Raw genomic sequence first — 15,520 nt, 5'->3', positions numbered from 1 at the left:
TGATCATCCGAGGTCTGAGCACTGACCGCTAGTGATGACATCACTGTAATTTCCTATCCTAAGCCCTGATAAGGTATGTGGTGTTGTTGTTGTACAGATATATGCAGTAGTGAATGAAGGAACAGTGTTCTTGTGGCAGAAATTATTATTACATGCCTGCTCTTCTCATTGAAACCAAAAGCATTTCTGGGACGGCAAAAATATGCGATAATCCTGATGCGGTAATACCATGGTAAATAATGGTAATACTATAATCCTTTATACCTGTAACACGTTGACTGCTCAGACTGCAGACAAACCCCATACCCACACCCCGCCCCACCCCATACTTTCATACCCCTACACCTAAGCCCTAACCACCAAAGCCCCTAGGCACCAGGCCCTATATATTGTACCCTGTGGCCCTGTTCTAGGAAATCACATTGTCTCAAAGGTAGAGTGTCGTAACAGAGGTTTTCTCTGTCTTTGCCATAACAACATAGCTCATGTGACCTGGCCTGGAGCAGATTAGTTCTGTTCACACGTGTGCGTGTGTGTGTTTGTTTGTGCGGTGTGGCATGAATGAATGAAACAGACTAGAGACCAAACCATAGAACTAAAGCATGCACAGATAGCATGGCCAAGCCCTGGTGCCTGGCCTAAATGTCATACACACACACACACACACACACACACACATAGACATATATATACTCACACACACACTCCATGTGAGCCACTCTCTCCATGAGAAAACAATGTTGTGTTGTTTACTGTTTGAAGGAGGGCCTGTTTTGAAGCAGAAAGACTAGAATGACCAGTGCAAACATGAGGGAATTCTTAACTCATAATTAATTTGAATTCTAAATGGCCTGATTGAGAATTCCCAGGATTCCTAGGCTGTATGTGTTGATCATTTCACTATCCGTGGGATGTCATCATGAGTGGGTGGGTGGGTGTGTATGTGAGCGTTACAAAGTGTACGTGTGTGCATGAGCGCTAGAACGTGTGTGTGTGTTGCCAAGTGGAGCATGATGTAAATCCAGGCTTTAGCATCTCTAGTGCTACTCCTCCTGCCAAACACCTTCACAAACATGTGACTCCTGATTCTACTGTCCCAAATCCTCAGGTCTCAGCTCCCTTACACCACACATGCGCACACACACACACACACACACACACACACATTAAGGTTCAAGTTCTGGAATACTACATGCCTACATAAGCCTTTACCTCACATACCTGTAGTCATTGTCATGTGGGGTACTTTATCTCACATGCATAAATAACCACCAGAGCGAGCACTGAGAGAGAGTTTGTGTATGTCTGTCATGTCTGATCTCACTCCCTGGTGTATGCGTCAGTGGCAGGTGCTGGTAGGGTAAAGGCTGATTGGGGATTAGTCAATAGCCAGGCCATAGCAGGTCAGGAGGACACGGCCACTTTGGCCAATGAAAAATGAAGCACTTTAGTTAGTTCATTGAGTGGATAATATACTGTAGCAGATCTTACACTACAGGGCCAATAATAAACAACATAAAGAGTAGATCTAAGAGCAGGTGCCTGCTGTACATCAAATCGTATTCATTATTGTCTAAAAGGCAAAACTGATCCTAGATCAGCACTTCTAATCTGAGATGCTTGTTGATAAATACATGCCCAAATATGACTTTGTTTCTGGATGGAGACTGATTTGCCAGACTGCTGTATAAATTCCTCTGTTGGTCTTTGAGTTGACTGCCTGATCTGTTAGGTACCTGCTTTGATCATTGATTTAGTTGCTGTGAGTTTTATTGTTGTTATTTATCTGTGTTCGAAAATGGCGGTGATAAAATAACATGGTTATTGCTTATTGTGGTGGAAGGGAATTGAAGATGAGCAGAGTAATGTGATGACGAGATGAAAACAAATGGAATGTGATAAGATGTGATATTGTTGCATAACATGAGAATATCACCACTTGATGTCGACGAAGAGCACCACTATGAGGAAGTTGGACTTTCACATTGAGAAACAGAAGGGCGAAAGCTAGGAGGATAACCTAGGTTAACGATGTGGGCCTGCAATCGGAGGGTTGCCAGGCTGAATATCATGCCTGATGGTAAAAAAAAAAGTGGTAGGATTGTAGATAAGACCTCACACTTAAAAATCAATCAACCTCAGGTGAACTTTTAATGCAGAGGGCTAAATCAGGGTCACACAGTGTTTGAACTTTGAAACAAAAGTACTTTGAAACAAAAGTATACACCTCACACACATAGTTATGAACCATGGCAGATATAGAGTTGAAATGTATTTAGTTTTGAATTTGCATCCCAATATTATACTTTATATGCATAATTTAAGACTGAAATATAACAAAACCGTTTAACATAGAAACACAGGATTTTCAGCTTTTAAAAAAAATAATGTTTATTAACTATAAAATGTTATGAATAACATTCCACCCATGAGGCCACTAGGTCATTTCACTGCAGGAAAGGTCTATGCAGTAACATACTACAGGCCAAATAGGCAACTGACTTCAGGTAAAGTATTAACGTTTTACTGCAGTGGGTTAAATCAGGGTCACACAGCGGGATTCTTGGTAGTCTTAACAAATCTACTTTGAAACAGAGGTATAAACCTCATACACATGGTTATGGGCTTAAAAAAGAAGACACCTGTACCATGTCAGATATAGTTTAAATGTATTCAATTTTGAGTTTGCATTCCAATATTACATTTTATATACATCACAGAAGACTGAAATATGAACAAAACCCGTTTGACACAGAGACACCAGATTTTCTGTGGGTTTTTTGAAATGTTTATTAATTATAAAATGATGAACGATATGAATAACATTCCACCCATGAGGCCACTAGAGGGAGATTTGGTCCTTTGACTGCAGGAAAGAGCTACCAGAAATGAATGTAACCAATAACAGTACATTTACTGATGGTAACATACGGTATGTAATGGGGAATTTATACAAAATAAACAATCAGAGGGCAAACAGTTAACACAATAAAACAATGAATGCGCAACAATTGGTGGGAGACAGCTGGGTGCATTCTGGAGAGAGATGTGCCAACATCTTCTCCACACATCCCTCCCCTTCTTCTTTTCTCAACATTTAAAATTATACTAAAGGCACATCATCTTTACACACATTTTAGATGCGTTGCTTTTTACTGACAGCCGCATCTCAATAATCAGCTAGGCCTATATTGCCAAGCTCGCTGCCCAAATTGCGGGATTCCCAATTAGGCATGTATATGTGATTTGAAACAATCCACAGCTTTAAAAGAAGCAAATTATCCCCTGTGGCTAAGTCATGCTCTCTGGTGAAGTATTTTGAATTATTTTCTTTATTTCTGTATAGACGGGAGTAATTGTATACTTTTGACAAATGTATTTCAATTTACTTTAGGCTACAGTGACTACTGTTACCGAATCATGTCCTATGCTTAGGTTACTCATCACATTAGGAATTGTATTTTATTGTTGGCCTGCAAATTCTTTATTATAAAGGGGATTTTTTCCCCCCAACCCCCTGCACTCAGCACCCCCTACTCAAAACAAATTCCTGCTGCTATGCAGACAGACAGGCAGACAGACAGACATGCATACATGCAGTATAGAGAGATTGAATTATCAGGAAACTGGTTAATATTGGCACAGTTCACATTTCAACAGATGACTGCACAATATTGCAGTACTTCAGTCTACAATGCAATCTGGAGACCGTTTTTTAGAAGGCCTACATTAAACCATTATTGTGTTCCTCCCCCCTCTTGGTCTTGTTTTGGATATGTAATTATTTGGGTTATATATTTGGGCAGCATGTCTATGTCTGTGGAGCATGGGTCTTGAAGAACTGTGTTGCTGCGATACGCCTAGAATACCACTAGATGTGAGTATGGAACGGTGCAAATATCCACAGAACCAGGGAGAAAGTGGAAGACGACATTTTGTGTTCATAAAAACAGGGATAAGCTTGTCGAAACGAGAGCACTGAGAAAGAGGGGGAGATTGGAGGAGAAACATTGAGAGAAAGAGGAAGGGTAGGCTTCTGGAACCGGCGTGCCCAGAACACATTGAATTTTGCCGCGTTCTAAAACCTGGAAACTCGGAAATATCCGACTTCAGTTTTGTTCAAGACAACTGTGTACTCAGAAAAAAACGAGCTCCGACTGGGATAAATCTTTTGAACGGTCAGCCAACTCGGAATTCATAGTCGGAAACACGGGTATATTTATAGAGCCCCGACTTTCCGACCTGAAGATCACTGACGTCATGATTTGACCTCATTTTATTCCCAGTTGTCTTGAACGCACTAAAGTCGTAAGTCAGAAGTTTTTGAGTTCCTGGTTGTCATGAACGTGGCAGTAAGCACAAAGAGGAAGGGCGTGACGTCAGGTTCTATCTGAGCATGCGCTGTTATGTGTCCAGTCAACCCCGTGCCTATCTGTAGACTACATAATACACACTCTTTCTGTATCTACAGACATTGCTGTCTGACAGCCCCAAACACTGGCGCAGGAGACTACATGAATAGTTATTTTCTACCTACTAAGAACTGGACCAACACACATCTAACGCTCATTTCGGCTTCATTTGAAGGTTGTTGTTCGGGTTTAACCTACCTTTGGCTGTATCACCCCTAACCAACCCTAACCTCACCAGCACCGCCACGGGGACTTTACCATAACCCTGAAGGGAAACGGGTCCTGCCGGTGTTCCTTCCCCAGGACAGGTGAGTGTTTATCTGGGGAGCCAGCTGTTTGGTGCTCACTAGCAGTATTTGCATCATTCTCGTGATGGGGAATATGACGCCATAGCTAGCTACAGTGTGACAGAGAGAGGGAGATATACAACATCCGAGGATGGACCAATAGCAAACGCGGAGGGAGCAGAAGGATCATGTCTATAGCAATGCATGCTCATAATCAGAGGGCCTCATAATTTAATGATAAGAGATGCGCAGTGGAATAGTATGAGTAATTGCTTTCTATTGATTAGCATATAGGCAATTCCATGGTAACAGAATGACGCTGAGACTACGATTTTTGGCAAAGTTAAACAAACCATACAACTCTATGCATAAGGACTACTTTCAAAAATGTCCACATAAAACAACCCATATACTTGAAAAACAGTGCAGATGTAAAGTTTTGTAACACAATGACAGTAAAATGGCCCTTTTTATGTGACCAAGTTTTGCAAAAACTCTGTTCAACATCTACTCTGAATTGAGATTCAATGATGTCTGCATAAATAATGGGCTGCTTGGACATCGCAGTAGAGCACAGTACATTGTACCCTAGTGTGCTTTACTGTACAGACATATACACTACTCTACTTTGAGTGTGTGAGAGAGAGAGAAGACTGTTTTCACAATTCTGTCAATAACAGAATGCCAGTGGAAGGGAGGACAGTAGCTGGTGACCTAACTGCGGTTTCCGATTTACACCTTTTAATTGCTTAATAAATCATAAACACAATTGTTATCAGTAAAATTAAATATAAATGTTATTAGTTTCCAAGGGTCTTAACTTCAACATTATTGTGTTTTGATTTACAGTACCAGTCAAAAGTTTGGACACACCTATTCATTCAAGGGTTTTTCTTTATTTTCTATATAGTAGAATAATAGTGACGACATCACAACTACGAAAACACATATGGAATCATGTAGTAACTAAAAAAAGTGTTAAAGAAATCTAAATATATTTTATATATGAGATTCTTCAAAGTAGTCACCCTTTGCCTTGATTACAGCTTTGCACACTCTTGGCATTCTCTCAACCAGCTTCACCTGGAATGTTTTTCCAACAGTCTTGACGAAGTTCCCACATATGCTGAGCACTTGTTGGCTGCTTTTCCTTGACTCTGCGGTCCAACTCATCCCAAACCATCTCAATTGGGTTGAAGTCAAGTGATTGTGGAGGCCAGGTCATCTGATGCAGCACTCCATCACTCTCCTTCTTGGTCAAATAGCCCTTACACAGCCAGCCTGTAGGTGTGTTGGTTCATTGTCATGTTGAAAAACAAATGATAGTCTCACTAAGCGCAAACCAGATGTGATGGCGTATCGCTGTAGAATACTGTGGTAGCCATGCTGGTTAAGTGTGCCTTGAATTCTAAATAAATCACAGACAGTGTCACCAGCAAAGCACCATCACACCTCCTTCAGGCCTCACGGTGGGAACTACACATGCAGAGATCATCCGTTCACCTACTCAGCATCTCACAAAGACACAGCGGTTGGAACCAAAAATCTCAAATTTGGACTCATCAGACCAAAGAACAGATTTCCCCCGGTTTAATGTCCATTGCTTGTGTTTCTTGGCCCAAGCAAGTCTTCTTATTGGTGTCCTTTATGAGTGGTTTCTTTGCAACAATTCGACCATGAAATCCTGATTCTATCCTGTCTCCTCTGAACAGTTGATGTTGAGATTTCTGTTACTTGTGATGCATTTATTTGGGCTGCAATTTCTGAGGCTGGTAATGAACTTATCTTCTGCAGCAGAGGTAACTCTGGGTCTTCCTTTTTTTGTGGTGGTCCTCATGAGAGCCAGTTTCATCATAGCGCTTGATGTTTTTTGCGACTGCACTTGAATAAACTTTCAAATATCTTGAAATATTCTGTATTGACTGACCTTCATGTCTTAAAGTAATGATGGACTGTCATTTCTCTTTGCTTATTAGAGCTGTTCTCGCCATAATATGGACTTGGTCTTTAACCAAATAGGGCTATCTTCTGTATACAACCCTTACCTTGTCACAACACAACTGATTGGCTCAAACATATTAAGAAGGAAAGAAATTCCACAAATGAACTTTTTACAAGGCACACCTGTTAATTTAAATACATTCCAGGTGACTACCTCATGAAGCTGGTTTGGGATGGGATGAGATTTGGGAATAGTTGGACCGCAGAGTGAAGGAAAAGCAGCCAACAAGTGCTCAGCATATGTGCGAACTCCTTCAAGACTGTTGGAAAAGCATTCCAAGTGAAGCTGGTTGAGAGAATGTCAAGAATGTGAAAAGCTGTCATCAAGGTAAAGGGTGGCTAATTTGAAGAATCTCAAACATAACATATATTTTGATTTGTTTCACACTTTTTTGGTTACTACATAATTCAATTTGTGTTATTTCAGTGTTGATGTCTTCACTATTATTCTACAAAGTAGAAAATAGTAAAAATAAAGTAAAATCCTTGAATGAGTAGGTGTGTCCAAACTTTTGACAGGTACTGTATTTCAAATACATTTTTAAGACTTCTTCTGGTAGATATTTTTCGAGACCTCTCTTCCATCTGTTTGACTAGAAACCAAAGCATTTGATTATTACTAGTTTTAGAATGGGAAATAATAATAAAAAAACAGTGTGTGTGTGTGTATATAATATATATATAATTGAAAGGTGTGTGTGTGTGTGTGTGTGTGTGTGTGTGTGTGTATATATATATATATATATATATATCTATATACATATATGTGTGTGTGTGTATATATATGTATGTATGTATATATATGTATATATATATAAAATGTGTATATATATATATATATATATATATATATATGTATGTATATATATGTATGTGTATATATATATGTATGTGTATATATATATGTATATATATAAAATGTGTGTGTATATATATATATACATATATATATAAAAAAAATTATATATGCCTTCATTTCTGTAAAAAATAGTCCTTTTACCTCTCCCCCTTCCCTTCATCTTATAACGTGTGTGTGTTAAAATTAGTTGTTACATAAGTAGGACTATTCATCGATATCCATCCCAGGGATCGCATCTGATTTTTAGGGCGAGATTTATTACCATGGTTGTCCTGGAAACAATGCTTGGAGGAATGTGTGTGTGTGTGTGCGTGCGTCACTTGCGTGAGCCAACGTGAGGAAGAAAGATTTGTTTTGTCCTCCGGTTACCAAAAAGTTATTCGTAGCCTATAATCTATGGCGATTTCTACACAATTAAAGGCTCCAGCAGAACCTTTGGTTTGTAGGTTAGGCTGCACAAGTTAGGCTATGTCATTATGATCAATATGAACCATGCACGCTCTCTCGCCACGGGGAGTGCGTGAGTGTGAGAGAGGATATGCTCCCCTCTGATCCCCTTCATTAATGTAGCTTACAAATTGTTTTTTAGGTGTTATTTAAATCACATTCTCAAATAAAATGTTTAACATAATGGCTTAACTTTGCCTCCACAGCTGTTTCATGGGGATTTGGCTATTAAGCCTGTAGCCTACCGTTATTAATAATGAATATTATTACTAGTGTGAGAGCTGGGCCACCCGGTTGACTTGTGCTGCAGTGTGTCTCAGACCAATATAGTCTGACTGCGACCCGCATCCGGGGATGTTCTTCCCGCCCCCTCTTTCAACTGGCTCCTGGATGCTTCTCTTTCTATTGATTCTTGGCTACTTCCTCGTTCTAGTTTACTCCTGCTGGAATTCTGTCTTTTAACCTGCACTTAAGCCTTCCTTTCTCTTCAAGACATTGGGTTCTATGTCAATATATTTCTGACTGCCGAACGAAGCTCTCCTCTTGTGCACACGACATGGCTCTGGTCGTAGTGGCTGGTGCGTAGTTAGGATAAATGAAACGGCAAATCATTACAGTTAATAAAAAAGTCTCATAGATCAGACTCCAATCTCAGGTGTGTCCCGAGATGATAAATGAAGGCATTTAACAAATACTTAAGAGGCACGGCAAACAAAAGGTTTAAGCCAAACCATTGGCGACCAAGCCTAGCGTTGTACTTTCTCCTATGTCAGTGGCGCACGCTTTATGATTGGAGCTTATACTATTGCCCTGCGGCCGCCTCCATTGGACAGTGCTGCAAGAAGTGTGCTGTAAGGACAGCTCCCCGTACCCAGTTCACGTTGGATATGGATAGCTCAGATTTGATCACACTATGCTTCCTTACCATAGGCCTACCTCTGCTCTATACCCCACTTTTCTAGCCACTTCACCATCTCCCTACAACCTGTCCTTTTGCCGTAGGCCTAGCTAATTTCCTTAAATTACACTTGGTATAGGCCTATAAGCAGCTCTCACCTTCCTATGATGTATTATACCACCGACCCGCCTCCACCCCGCTCGCCTCCCTTCTGCCCCGCTGGGAAGGCCAGTTAAACCCAGGGCCGTGCCCTAGGGCTGACTTTCTAGTGGGGAACGGACCATCTCCTGTATAGGACCTGGTCTTGCAGGTGGGGGGTGGTCAACACAATTCCGGCCTGGGGATGTGGGCGTGGTCCGAGGTCGGTCGCGTTCCACCTGACTAGCCTACGTCAACGACTAATCCTCCACCTGTTCCATTATCAATCCTAAGGGTTTTTCTACTAAAATATGTGATATTTTGTGTAATTCATTGACCATTCATGCATTAAGTTTCTTGACAATGTTGAACTTTGAAACCTGTGTCTTTTTGATAATAATGACTTACTGATAATCAGTAAGTCATCAGCGGTGGATCCGGTGACACTAAGGCGCAATTACGCATGCGACACGATAGGCCTATTAATTAGCCCTACTACTATTACATTCAGGACGCCAGTGTCGCTCACTAAAACAAACACAAATGAATAACCAATTACTTAATAATATTAATAATAATATTAGGCCAACATGGGAATCAAGTATACCACAGTTAGATTGCTCAGATTTGTGGGGCACTGTTATGGATAATTAGCCTGAAAGTATCATCTTCTCCCACTGCCAAGCAGACTATAACGGCTGACATAGAGCAATAGCCTAGCATTCCAGCTGACTAGTTTAAAAAATATTTTTTCTTGGACACACACACACACAATGAATTCCTGGTGGGCTGGGACCTGCGAGGGTTCGCCAAGCAACAGGCCCTCCCAAGTGGCAGTTTTTAGAGGTCGGTCGTCAGGAGCACCATGAGGGTTCTACCCTCGACACTAATTTGCCTACTTTAATAGCCTAATAATAATAGGCCTACCTGTTATTTTAACGAATAGGGTAGGCTACGGTGTTAGAATGTCTACAATTAATCAAGAAAATAAATCTTACATTTCATAAAAGTAGACCTATAGGTGTTGCAAACTGTATCTGGGGACTAAATGGAAACTAGATGACTAAGGAATCCAATCCATCTCAATGTTCCCGAAATAATCCATGAGATCAGATTAACTCACTGCATTTATGCGTGAGAATATTTACACCTAATGTAAATATTCAAGTGTACATTCACCTTTTTTATTTAAACTTTTTGATGAGGCAAGGACTTTGGCTAAACTGCTGACAATCTAAACCTATAATCGTTTGTATAGGACACGTAGGTAGGCCTACAGTAGTATAGTGTTGATAAAGAAAAACCTGAGCACCATTCAATTCTGTATTAAACTTCACAAGTAGTTTGTTGGACATGATGATTAGATGGTAATGGCCATAGTGTTATATTCTAACATTTGAATTTGGGTGAATAATTGCGGTCTGGATGAAGTTAGTGTTAAGGCAAAATTTACATAACCTTTTGCGATTAACCAGCTGGTTCCGATGCTTATTTTGTGGGAGAAGAGACAATGTGGATAACTCCACAATAAACACCCATGTGTAACAGGTGAATGTGAAATCAAACGCGTCACATTATTCTGCGTATTCTTCACACCGTTTCTATTACTCAACATGCTCCAGCTGTGACGGTGCCGAGGGTATTCGCTCACATCCCAGACACCAGAGATCACGTGGCGTAGTTGTCTTTCTGATGAACCTATGTAACGTAGAGCGGAGGCAATAGATAGACCAATAATTAAGTCTCTCTTTTCAAACTCATTTCTAGACACCTTACAGTCAAACATGAATGGGGCCGTAGTTTATGGCAGTCATCTCTCGATAACATTTTCAATTGAACAATAATGTAAATGTTATTACAGAATGGTGAAATGAAATCGATTACCACCTCCTCACAGCTGTAGCCATACTGATACTATTGGTTAAAGCTGCAATCAGCAGTTGAAACAATAACAAAGTGGACTCCCCACCACGGTGTGAACCGGAGGATTGGGCTGGAGAAATGTAACCGCTCTCAAAGTCAAAGGAGCTATGGATGGGACTGACAATCCATGATGTCAAAATTATAGTTTTAACCATGTTACATTTACTCTTTACAAACATTGGAGTAAAACAAGCTTATATTCTGGGTTCTGAAGGGGTGTGACAGTTGAACTAAGCTCACAAGACATTTATAAGTCATATTCTTCAAGAATGAATGGGTACATTTAATTAGTTTATAAGTCCAAAAATGGATGAAGCAACTAATGATTGCCCCTTGAAGTGAAGTTTGTTTCCACCTCAGTCTGGGATCAACAGGATATCCTTCTTTAGATTGTCCCACGCTGGCCCACACAAGTCTTTCCAGCTCTGTCTCTGTGGAGTGATGTGGGTTTTTTGTTGACCATGTGTTGTAGCTGTCTCCAGCTGTTCTGTTTCCAGATATTCAGGATTACCAATTGAAGATGACTGATCAGTCAGACACTTCTCTGTACAATCAAGAAGTTTCTTTATTCACAGCACACAGGATCCTGGTGAACACGATATCACATCCAAGCATGGAGGAAACATGTTCAAAGACCAGGCTACACAAGTCAGTCTTTTTTTATATTTCTGAGTTCACTTTACATCACCGTCTTGGCTCGTAGGGAGATATAAGATCTGAGATCTACAGTAGGATGGGGTTAAACCAAGCCTAGACTTAAACATGATAAATGGCATTTGAAAATCTATTCTAAAAGGTTACCGGTAGCCAGTGTAGAGAAGCAGTTGTGATATGGTTACATTTCCTGGTGTATATACTAGAGGTCGACCGATTTATGATTTTTCAACGCTGATACCGATTATTGGAGGACAAAAAAAGCCGATACCGATTTAATCGGCCAATTAAAAAATTAATAATAAATAAATAATTGTTTTAATTTATTTTTTATATATATATTTATTTTTTAAATTTATTTTATTTATTTGTAATAATGACAATTACAACAATACTGAATGAACACTTATTTTAACTTAATATAATACATCAATAAAATCAATTTAGCCTCAAATAAATAATGAAACATGTTCAATTTGGTTTAAATAATGCAAAAACAAAGTGTTGGAGAAGAAAGTAAAAGTGCAATATGTGCCATGTAAGAAAGCTAACGTTTAAGTTCCTTGCTCAGAACATGAGAACATATGAAAGCTGGTGGTTCCTTTTAACATGAGACTTCAATATTCCAAGGTAAGAGGTTTTAGGTTGTAGTTAATATAGTATTTATAGGACTATTTATCTCTATACCATTTGTATTTCATATACCTTTGACTATTGGATGTTCTTATAGGCACTTTAGTATTGCCAGTGTAACAGTATAGCTTCCGGCCCTCTCCTCGCTCTTACCTGGGCTCGAACCAGGAACACATCGACAACAGCCACCCTCGAAGCAGCGTTACCCATGCAGAGCAAAGGGAATAACTACTCCAAGTCTCAGAGCGAGTGACATTTGAAATGCTATTAGCGCACACCCCGCTAACTAGCTAGCCATTTCACATCGGTTACACGAGCCTAATCTCGGGAGTTGATAGGCTTGAAGTCATAAACAGCAGAGCACGAAAGTGCTGTTTCAATGAATGCTTACGAGCCTGCAGCTGCCTACCATCGCTCAGTCAGACTGCTCTATCAAATCATAGACTTAATTATAATATAATAACACACAGAAATAGTAGGTCATTAATATGGTCGAATCCAGAAACTTTCATCTCGAAAACCAGACGTTTATTCTTTCAGTGAAAGAACTGTTCCGTATTTTATCTAACGGGTGGCATCCATCAGTCTAAATATTCCTTATTACATTGCACAACCTTCAATTTTATGTCATAATTACGTAAAATTCTGGCAAATGAGTTCGCGATGAGCCAGGCTGCCCAAACTGTTGCATATACCCTGACTCTGGGTGCAATGAACGCAAGAGTAGTGACACAATTTCACCTGGTTAATATTGCCTGCTAACCTGGATTTCTTTTAGCCAAATATGCATATGTTTAAAAATATATACTTCTGTGTATTGATTTTAAGAAAGGCATTGGTGTTTATGGTTAGGTACACGTTGAAGCAACGACAGTCCTTTTTCGCGAATGCGCACTGCATCGATTATATGCAACGCAGGACACGCTAGATAAACTAGTAATATCATCAACCATGTGTAGTTATAACTAGTGATTATGATTGATTAAGTTTAATGCTAGCTAGCAACTTACCTTGGCTTCTTACTGCATTCGCGTAACAGGCGGCTCCTCGTGAGGCAGGTGGTTAGAGTGTTGGACTAGTTAACCGTAAGGTTGCAAGATTGAATCCCCCGAGCTGACAAGGTAAAAATCTGTCGTTCTGCCCCTGAACAAGGCAGTTAACCCACCGTTCCTAGGCCATCATTGAAAATAAGAATGTGTTCTTAACAGACTTGCCTAGTTAAATAAAGATTAAATAAAGGTGTAAAAAAAAAAAATCTGCAAAATCGGTGTACAAAATGACCGATTTCGATTGTTATGAAAACTTGAAATTGGCCCTAATTAATCGGCCTTTCCGATTAATCGGTCGACCTCTAGTATATACAAATAGTTACTGTAATCTAGGCATGAGGAAATAAAAACGTATAACCTTCTCCAGATCAGTGATTGACTAGCTATATTTCTTAGATGATAAAAGTAGAAGCCCTGCAATTCCCCCCTTTTCCCCTTGCTGTCATACCATGCGAGAAACACCATACAAGGACGTAATATATAACACACACTTTGCTGTCTCTGGTTATATATATGTTATGCCCAGCAAGCATTTTACGTAAAAAAATACAAATAAAATCAATAATCCATGAATATGAATTCCAAGTTACAACACCTGCGTAAAAAAATTATAATGTTATCTTCCCACTGTTTGGGAACCAGTGGTTCCCAAACAGTGGGAGAGGCACAGTTTGGAACTCTCCCAGCAAAAGGGAAGCTGTAATAGTAGAATGCACAAGGTGCAATTTTTAAATTGGGTAGTGCATCATCAGTTCTTCTTGTCATGTTAGTCATTGCATACGTTAGAGAGCTATTTATAACTAATCCTGAATGTCCAGATCAACTAGCCCATGTCAGCTAACGTTTTTTAGCCTTTAAATAATGCTGTAATTTTTATGTTTCTCAAATATCACATGAATACACAGACATGGCAAAATGTATAGAATTGCAAGAACATTTGCTTTAAAACGGCAAAATGTTTTTGCATCCCATGACAAAATGTGTACAATTGAAGGAAATAAGCTTTAAACCTGCAAAATTATCTCCACCAACAAGAGGGCTGTGAACAGTTTGTGTCATGAACTGTACTTGTGCCCATATAAGTACAGTTGAAGTCAGACGTTTACATGCACCTTAGCCAAATACAGCCTGAATTCAAAATATATATATTTTTTGGAGGGGACTGCAGTGTCTGTCCTATAGCTGAGAGATATGAGGGAAAAAAGAAAAAAAAAACATTTTATACATGTATTTAACCCCTTATTTTTGGCACTATACCTTCTACATATATACATACAGTGCCTTGCGAAAGTATTCAGCCCCCTTGAACTTTGCGACCTTTTGCCACATTTCAGGCTTCAAACATAAAGATATAAAACTGTATTTATTTGTGAAGAATCAACAACAAGTGGGACACAATCATGAAGTGGAGCGACATTTATTGGATATTTCAAACTTTTTTAACAAATCAAAAACTGAAAAATTGGGCGTGCAAAATTATTCAGCTCCTTTACTTTCAGTGCAGCGAACTCTCTCCAGAAGTTCAGTGAGGATCTCTGAATGATCCAATGTTGACCTAAATGACTAATGATGATAAATACAATCCACCTGTGTGTAATGAAGTCTCCGTATAAATGCACCTGCACTGTGATAGTCTCAGAGGTCCGTTAAAAGCGCAGAGAGCATCATGAAGAACAAGGAACACACCAGGCAGGTCCGAGATACTGTTGTGAAGAAGTTTAAAGCCGGATTTGGATACAAAAAGATTTCCCAAGCTTTAAACATCCCAAGGAGAACTGTGCAAGCGATAATATTGAAATGGAAGGAGTATCAGACCACTGCAAATCTACCAAGACCTGGCCGTCCCTCTAAACTTTCAGCTCATACAAGGAGAAGACTGATCAGAGATGCAGCCAAGAGGCCCATGATCACACTGGATGAACTGCAGAGATCTACAGCTGAGGTGGGAGACTCTGTCCATAGGACAACAATCAGTCGTATATTGCACAAATCTGGCCTTTATGGAAGAGTGGCAAGAAGAAAGCCATTTCTTAAAGATATCCATAAAAAGTGTTGTTTAAAGTTTGCCACAAGCCACCTGGGAGACACACCAAACATGTGGAAGAAGGTGCAACCAAAATTGAACTGTTTGGCAACAATGCAAAACGTTATGTTTGGCGTAAAAGCAACACAGCTCATCACCCTGAACATACCATCCCCACTGTCAAACATGGTGGTGG

The 15,520-nt window shown here is 39.8% G+C and overlaps 1 protein-coding gene across 2 annotated transcripts in view; it reads left to right on the top strand.

Moving 5' to 3' along the window:
- The first annotated feature begins 4,463 nt into the window (after positions 1–4,463).
- LOC139411047 (solute carrier family 23 member 2-like) overlaps positions 4,464–15,520 on the top strand; it is an 81,753-nt gene continuing 70,696 nt past the window's right edge. Inside the window, exon 1 of one of the 2 annotated variants that reach the window (XM_071156839.1) lies at positions 4,464–4,720. The gene's annotated coding sequence lies outside the window, so the exon portion shown is untranslated. The remainder of the gene's footprint in view (positions 4,721–15,520) is intronic. The other variant, XM_071156838.1, reaches the window with a different exon arrangement.

This window comes from Oncorhynchus clarkii, chromosome 6, assembly GCF_045791955.1.
Source record: "Oncorhynchus clarkii lewisi isolate Uvic-CL-2024 chromosome 6, UVic_Ocla_1.0, whole genome shotgun sequence".
Lineage (NCBI taxonomy): Eukaryota > Metazoa > Chordata > Actinopteri > Salmoniformes > Salmonidae > Oncorhynchus > Oncorhynchus clarkii.
This window is presented reverse-complemented; position numbering and strand designations above follow the sequence as displayed.